Genomic DNA, 8,139 nt, shown 5'->3' with positions numbered 1-8,139 from the left:
CCCCTCGTTTGACATCCGTCCTCACTTCTTCCGGGGCGGGGCTTGGAACTGTAGCACACGTGCACTTCCCCACCGCTTGGGGCGGGCCTTGGATTTGCAGCACATGCGCACTGCTTCACATGCGCCATTCTCCACCTGGCGGGGGAGGGGGTGGTGCTCGGACCTGTTGCACATGCGCACTTTCTACCTTCCCTGTGGCGGGCCTAGAAACTGAGGCGCATGCGCACTTTCCCCATACTCCGTGGCGGGCCCCGGACCTGACGCACATGCGCACTTTCCCGTCTTCCCGGGGCGGGCCTCGGACCTGTGGCACATGCGCAGTTCCGTGTCTTCCCTGGGCCGCAGGTCCCGGAAGGGCCACACCGCTCTGATTTTTTCCAGTCTCAAGATTGTGTTTGGGGTAATGCAGTCTTTCCTTTTTTTTTCCCCCCACCTCGTGTCTCACTTCAGGATGCAGCAATGAGATGTTATGTTTTTTTTAAAGCCCTAAAGCAGGGTTTGCAGTCTGCCCCGTGTAGCAGACGGGCCGTGGGGCTGCCAGGCCCCCGCAGCCGCCCTGGGCCGGTGGTCGGTGCTGCGCCCCCGGGCGGACCGCCCGGAGCCGCCGGGCCCCTGTGCCCAGGGCCGGAGAAGCCCGAGCAGCGAGCCGGCGCCGCGCGGCTCCGGGAGCAGCGGCCGCAGGCGGGGCGGCGTTTCTGCGGCGGCTGACGGAGCCCGCGGGCGGGAGACGGGCTGCTCTGGCCGTCCCTCCGCTGCGCGTCCCGCTGAGTCTCTGCCTACGTCCCTTCCCTCCGGCCGCGCGTCCCGTCCCTGCCGCCGCTCACAGATCGTCGCGGTCTCTTGCTTAAGTGATTTCCCTGGGTCTGGCCCCCACCCCAGCCCTGTGGGAATCCCTCTAAAATGCAAATCTGATCATTAAAACATGCCAGGGCTCCCCCTTACCCCAGAATAGCGGCCCGGCCGCCGCCGACAGCAGAGCTCTCCCACTCTGTTCCAGTCACCTTCCCATACGGGCCGTCCCTTTACCGCACCAGGCTGTCTCTTCCCCAAGGCCTTCTTTCCTGTAGACGCAAGGTAATGAGCATCCCGAGCCCTGCCGAGCGCCGTCCTGACGGGGTTTCTTCCAGCGCCTTCCACCACACTCTGGCTCGGACGGATTCTATAGCTTTCTGCGCCCTTGGTTATCGGAAGTCCAGTCAAGTGAATCCGCTTTAAAACTCCAGTCGCATCCCACCCCGAGCACCAGCCAGGCCTCCGCTGTAGGCCTTGGTTTGGAGAACGGGTGCGTTCTGTCCTTCGGTAGAACTCCCACTTATTTAAACACTCATTAGGGAGGAAGGGCAAGGAGTTCCTTTACCTGACTGGGCACGTAATTACAATCATCTGTCGGTTCTCTGCCCCGCAGGGTAAGGCTGACTGGTCATGGATACCTTCCATTTGGAAGGTGCGCCAATGCCAGCTCTTATGGGCACATGGGTTACTTTTCTGGAAGCTCTCCCCATTGCGTAATCCCAGATGGGGAATCCACTGCAGCTGAACCGCTTCCGCGAGCCCTCGGGTTCTCCTTTGGTGGTCTAACAAGGCTCCCCTGGCTACCGGTTTTCTTGGGAGGAGAACCAGCAAGACGGCTCAGGCCCTGCTGAGTTCCATACTGTTCACGCGACTTTCAGGAAACTCACAGCTCCTTCTACACCAGAGGTCCTCCTTCCCGCTATGTGACTGCAATGCGAGGGAAGCTCCAGCGTCTCCTGTCCTCCACCACAGCCTCTGGATGACATCCTTCCTTCTTTTGTCCAACGAGCCACTGTTAACTGACCTGGAAGGAGTGAGGGAGCTGTGATGTGGGTCTGGCTGGGGCCCTTCGTGCCGATGCAGCCCTTCGTGCCGATGAGGACAGGATGATGTGTGGACAGCTTCCTGGAGCACATATGCCTATGCTGAGATACTAGGTAGAGTTCTCGGGAGCTACAGCCTCCTTCCTCTGTCCTCTCCCTCTCTACAACCCCACGATAGATCAGAAAGGACAGGTTGTCCCACAGGCCCATGGAAAAGTGCTGCGTGGCTTTCGGAGCCTTAGGATAAAATTGATATTGTTCCCGGGAGGCAGTTCCAGACAAAAGACCCTCCCATATCTCTGGCTCTGAATTGTCTGTTCTCTCCTTTACAACGGGGGCGGCAGTTTTGTCTGAAGAGCCCAGTTTCTGGGTTAACTAAAACTTGAGCTTACCCAGAGCATCACATTCTACGGTTCACTCAACAAATATATATGAACGTTATTTACATGCTAGTTTTCAGGGAAACTACGGCAAAGACAGTTCCTGCTCTCAAGTCACGATCGGGGTGCGGGGGACACTGAGCACCGAGTACTCTGATGGGGCTATGCATGTATGGCTTGCCGGTGCAGGTCCGGGTCCAGGGACTATAACTGTAGCCTTAAAGCAGGAGCTGAGTGCACAGAGAAGCGGAGGGGAGAGACGCAGAGCGGCAGGCAGGGTCCACGCCAGGTGCAGAGGCCAGGCGGTGGCAGAAGCAGATCGCCTTGCTGAGCGCCGAGCCTGCTGGAGGCCTCTCTGGGCACGGGGCAAGTATCGCTTTGTTTGATTCTTACAGCTCTTTGGGATCAGCGCTGTGATGAACCCCATTTTACAGAGGCAGAGACAGAGGCAGGGAAGTCAAGTAAACACTTGAACACGATCACAGTTTGCACGGTAAGTGCTGAAGCCAGGACTCAAACCAGGAGTGTGAGTGCCGGCAGCAGCCATTCGCCCCTTGGCCACCTGGCTCTGGAGGCTGGTGCAAGTGCTCTTTGGAGAAAGAGTATGAGATGCTCGGGGAAGGGGGACGGGAGAGGAAACTAGGCAGGTAGGCTCGGCAGGACGTGAATGCAGTTATACACCACGTGGGGCACTTGGCCTTTATCTTAAGGTAACAGAGATGCAAATGACAGATTTTGAGGAGGAAAGTGGTCTGCCTTGTATGGCTATTACTCTGTTAATACGAGGAGGGTGGATGATCCTGGAATAAGGCTGCTGGAGAGGGGTATGAGGGCCAACGGGCCGACAGTGCAGGAGGAGCAAGGACCGGGAGATGAACGCTTGAACGGAGGTGGAAGCAGGGGGTAAGGAGGAGGGGTGGGTGCGGAGGGCACTTCAGAAGTGGGATTGAGGGGGTATCGCAACTGAGTGAGGGCAGGAGTCAGGGAGGACGGGCAGGCCGGCGAGACTGCTGGGCTTCTTACTCTGGAATGAGGACAGGGGAGAGGCAGACGGGAAAGGGAAGACCTAGGATGGGGTGGTGGGGAGGGCTTGTAGTGCTCATGGTGCCCTGCAGGGGTGAGCAGGACAGGACCATGCAGTTGGACCTAGAGCCTGGGGTAGGGGGTGCCGTCTGGGCGTGGGCACAGGACCACGGACATGCAGGCTGACACTAAAACCAGGAGAATGGATGGGACAAGCAGAGGAGACTCCAGAAGACAGAGCCTGGAGCTGGGCCGGAGGGGCCATGCAGCATGCAAAAGGGCACTAGATGAAGGGGGGAAGGAGGGGCACCGAGGGAGGAGCACAGTGTGCAGGGGTGGTGCTTCCAGAGCTACGGGGCACAAAGCGGCTCAGCAAAGGGGCTGGCCAGTCCTGACGTGCCCAGATAAATGTGGAGAGGCTCGTATACTTGGGAGGACGAGACGGTTGTTGGCTCTGAAGAACACGGGCTGGGGGATGGGCTTGGGCACTGGATCAGAGTGGGCTTAGGAGCAGGGGTGCAGGGAAGCAGATGAAGACGGCTCTTGTCACTAAACCTGGCTCTGATGGAAAGGAGAGAGAACGCAGCATCCCGGGAGGGTTTTCTGGTGGTGGTTCTGGTTCTTCAAGGTAAGAGAGACTTGGCTCGGCGTATTTGTTTCCTGTGGCTACAACACATTGCCACAAACCTGGTGACTTAAAACTAAACGACTTTCTTCTCTTACAGCTCTGGAGATCAGAGGTCTTAAACCAGGCTGGCGGGACTGCATCCTCTGGGGAGGTTCTAGGTGAGAATCTGTTTCTTTGTCTTTTCTAGCTTCCAGACGCAGCCTGGACTCTCCGGCCCATGGCCCCTTCCTCCGTCTCCAGGGCCAGCAACGCAGCACCGTGCACTCCTTCCACACTCTCTCTCCCTCTCTCCCTTTCCCTCTCTCTGTCTCTCTGCTTCTGTTGTCACATCATCTCTCTGTCTAACTCTTAAAAGGACTCTTGTAATTATATCCAGTCCACTCAGATAATCTGGGACAATTCCCTTGTTTCAAAACCTTCAACTCAATCATATCTGTAAAGTCCTCTTACCCTAGAAAGTAACACAGCCACATGTTGTGGGGATCAGGACGGGACGTGAATTTGGGGAACCATCACACCGCCGACTACATACAGTATCTGCGTGGTACATAGTGGGTGCCCAGCAATATTATCACTAGCGGTAATATGAATATTTCTGTGCTGCGCCGAGAAAGAGCCATCGGAGAGACATTACGAATGAGAGTGAGAGACTCGGAGGGAGAAAGCAAGAACCCTCAGGCCAGAAGGGTGTGCCCACACTGGAGAAGGGCCGTGGATGGCATCGTCACGGCTTCAGTCTGGCAAGCTGGTCGTGTGCGACATGCCAGCCTCCCCAGATCTCCCTTCTGATTTATTACTGTTTCCCCCAACCCCAACCCAGAGCTCCTGGCTCGGCCTCTTCGGCAAATCCGCATTCGATACATGTTTGGGATGAATAAGTAAATGAATTGGTGGGAGGACAAATGTGCAAACTTAGTGGGCTGGGGGGCAAGGGGGGCTGTGGGTTTAGGTGATGAGGACAGAGCAGCTTCTAGCCATGAAGGCTTCCTGCGGGAAGGCCCGTGTCCGCTGGGTCGAGGGCAGAGAGCTGGAGGAGCAGGAAGGGGCTGCCGAAGGTGGAGACGAGAGGTGGCACGTGGGAGTCAAGTGAATGCTGGCCGGACCGAGGGAGCCGGGGGCGAGCAGAGGCCATCACCAGCCCCTCGAGTGAGCGTGCCCTGATACCAGGTACATTAAGGACCACTCTAGGCTTCCGAGAGATGTAAGAAGAGAACCCAGTACAAAGAGCATTGGAGTAAGAAGAGCCCCAGGTTGGATTTTTTTTTTTTTCCCTCTAACATTAAATGTCTGGTTCTGAACTGATTCCTGCATGACTCGGAGCAAATGACTCACCCTCCTGAGCCTCAGTTGCCCGAGAAGACTGAGCAGGTGCAGCCGTCCGCCCCGCAGCCGGGGTAAGGAAAGACAGAACGCGCTAAGGGACTGCTGCTGCCGTCTCTGAGTTATCACTTTATATAAAACGATGTCAACACACTAAGGATGTGTCTTCATGGAGGCTCAGTGAACGTTCTTTGCTCGCTTCCCTTTCAGAAATTTAAAGTGCTCTACACACACACAACAACAACGACAAAAACTTGAATGCTCTCGGTCAGCGGGGCATGGGACAGGCCGGAAGCTGGGAGGTGAGAAGACTCAGGGGGTCGTCAGGCTTTGCCGGAGAAGGAGAACGTGTAGGTGTGTGTGTGTGCACGGATTGTGGGAATTGCCTCCCATGATCAAGGAGGCAGTAACGTCTCCCGATCTTCCCTCTGCAGTGGGAGACCCAGGAGAGCTGCTGCTGTCATTCAGTCCAAGTCCACAGGCCTGAGAACTGGCATCGCGAATGCCCAAGGGCAGGAGACGATGGACGTCCCAGCTCCTGCAGACACCACAGAGATGTGAGGCACATGGAAGGAGTCCCCTCTGTAGCAGGTAAAGCTCCATGTGCAGCCACAGTGGGCTTCCTAATGGGAAGACTGGGATCAGACTGACTCACCACCCCATCCTGATGGTCGGTGGAGAACCATGGGCCTCTCACTCATGGGGTGAGCTTCCATAAAAGTCACAGGAAGGAACAGACCCAGTGGGCGCTCTCTGCACCGGGGAGAGGGAGTGAGAGCCGGGATGCCAAGAGCCTACGAATATTGGGAACAGGGTTTCTGCTCCAAGAGAGGAGACCCCAGGAGTGCGGAAAAAGTGTCCCTCATGACCATGTTCTAGGTCTCGTTTTCTCCTCGGGCGTCCCGGGCCATCAGAGACACTGACCCAGCCAGTGGGAAACCCAGTGTGTGCTGTGTGTCAGTGGCATTTCCCCCGGGGATGCTGGAGGGCCTTCACCACAACTCGGGGACTGAAGGGCCATTTAGTCTGCACGTCTCTGACGGTCGGTTCAGGGAGTGATGAGTGGCTTGGCCATTTCCTGCAGGTCAGCACCCAGCAGGGAGGGGAGGGAAACCGGCAGGCCCAGGCGCCATCGAAGCCTCTTGGGACCCATCTAACGTGAGTTAGGAGCAGCCAGTTAAACCAAAGCCCTGTGTGAAGCCACGGACTGGGAAATGAGAGAAGAGTATGAGAGGTGACAGACGGGGAAGGCCAGGCTGGCTGGGGAGCTGAGATGAGCCCAGTGTGTCTGAAACAAGGAGGCAGAAAAGACAGACGAGAGTGCTGACGGGCATGGGCCTTCTTTGGGGGGGGTGGGGATGAAGACATCCTCATATTGGACTGTGATGACATTTGGACAAACCTGGGAATGTACATAAAAACATTGAGCTGTGCACTAAGTGGGTGACTTGTAGTGAGTCATACCTCAATGAGGATGTCTAAAAACAACAACAACAACAACAACACAACAGAGACGGTGTGCTTTAGTGGGTGGACTGGCGGAGGAGAGGCCGGGGTCCCAGGCCTTCCCTTGTTGGCCCAGTGGGTGTGCGCCCTTGGTCACTCTCCTTTCTTGTGCCTCAGTTAGCTCCTCCGGTAGGTGAAGGACGTGGGCAGATGGTCTGCAAGGTTCCTGTATCCATTTCCAGGGGCTGCTGTAGTAAGCAACCATGAATGTGGTGACTGAAAACAACAGAAATTTATTTTGTCCCGGTCCTGGAGGCCAGACGCCTGAGATCAGGGGCTGTGGTCCCTCCAGACACTCGGGGGTAGAATCCCTTCCTGGCCTTTCCACACTCAGTGGCTGTGGTTGTTCCTTGGCCTGTGGCTGCCTCTCCCGCTCTGTCTTCCCATCTCCTTCTCGTCTGTGTGTCTGTCTCTCCCACAGCTCCCTCCTCCTCTCTCTTACAAGAGCGCATGTGGTGTTTGGGACCCGTAGGATAATCTCGGCGGAGTGCCTCCTCTTGAGACGCTCAGCATAGTCGCATCTTCTGTGCATAAGGTAACATCCGCACGTTCCACGGAGCTGGCACAGGCATCCCGGGGCTGGGGATCCATTCACAGCCCTTTGAAAGTTCACAGTGACCATGGAGAACCAACCTGCCCTTCCCTCCCATTCACCCTAACTCTTATTTAAAAGAATATTTTAACTGTAACATTGTAACGTTTGTATACAGTCCCATGGTTTGGAAGGTTATTATGCATTTAAAAGCTCATTTCAGTCCCATGGAAACCTATAATCTTGCCTTATCACTATCATCGCCTCCATGAAGAGTAGACGGAGGCTCAGAGACATGACCTGACCGCGGTCACAAGCCCTGGAGAGCGAGGGCTGGGCTCCACCCTGAGTCCTCAAGCCACAGCTCGTGTGGCTCCCACTGCCCTCACCTGTCTGAATCCTGACGGGGCGTCAAGATGCTCTGAGACGCGGAGGGAGGAGATGCATCTGGAGTGTGTTCAGTTCTCCCAGTTCCTCCCGAGAAGCACAAACCCTGGAGGTTTTATATAAAAACAATGTAAGAAGTCTCCAGAGGTGGGAAGGAGAAGGCAGACTGACTGGGGACCTTGGAACCCGAGGATGGGCGTAGCAGTGAGTTCCCTGAGTTTGCTTTTTGACTCCTACATGCTAGATGGGGTGTTGGAGGAACAACCCAGAAATGCCCATGGGCATAGACAAAATAAAGTCTCAGGAAAAGCCTGTTTTGTCTTTCTGTAGCCAAAAAACTTGGGGGAAGGCAATCCAACAAGACATAAAACTTTTAGACAATAGTTGCCAAGAGTTACTCTAGCCAAACAGCATGGAAAACTTGTGGCCCCACCCCCACCTCTAAGCAAAGCCCAAGGGGGATCCCAGGGTCCCGCCCTTGCCCAGCTAGAATGAAACACCCTTCCCCATGCTCCACCCCAGGCTAGG

At 56.0% G+C, this 8,139-nt stretch overlaps 1 long non-coding RNA gene across 1 annotated transcript; it reads left to right on the top strand.

Moving 5' to 3' along the window:
- The first annotated feature begins 311 nt into the window (after positions 1-311).
- Positions 312-7,925, top strand: LOC308356341. Its single transcript, XR_013968071.1, has 6 exons — positions 312-400; positions 1,671-1,949; positions 2,611-2,708; positions 3,964-4,024; positions 5,621-5,777; positions 7,114-7,925. It is a non-coding gene; the product is annotated as an uncharacterized lncRNA (long non-coding RNA).
- Positions 7,926-8,139: the final 214 nt, after the last annotated feature.

Source organism: Martes martes, assembly GCF_963455335.1.
Source record: "Martes martes genome assembly, chromosome: 15".
NCBI lineage: Eukaryota > Metazoa > Chordata > Mammalia > Carnivora > Mustelidae > Martes > Martes martes.
The sequence above is the reverse complement of the archived record's forward strand: the minus strand, read 5'-3'. Positions and strand labels throughout refer to the sequence as shown.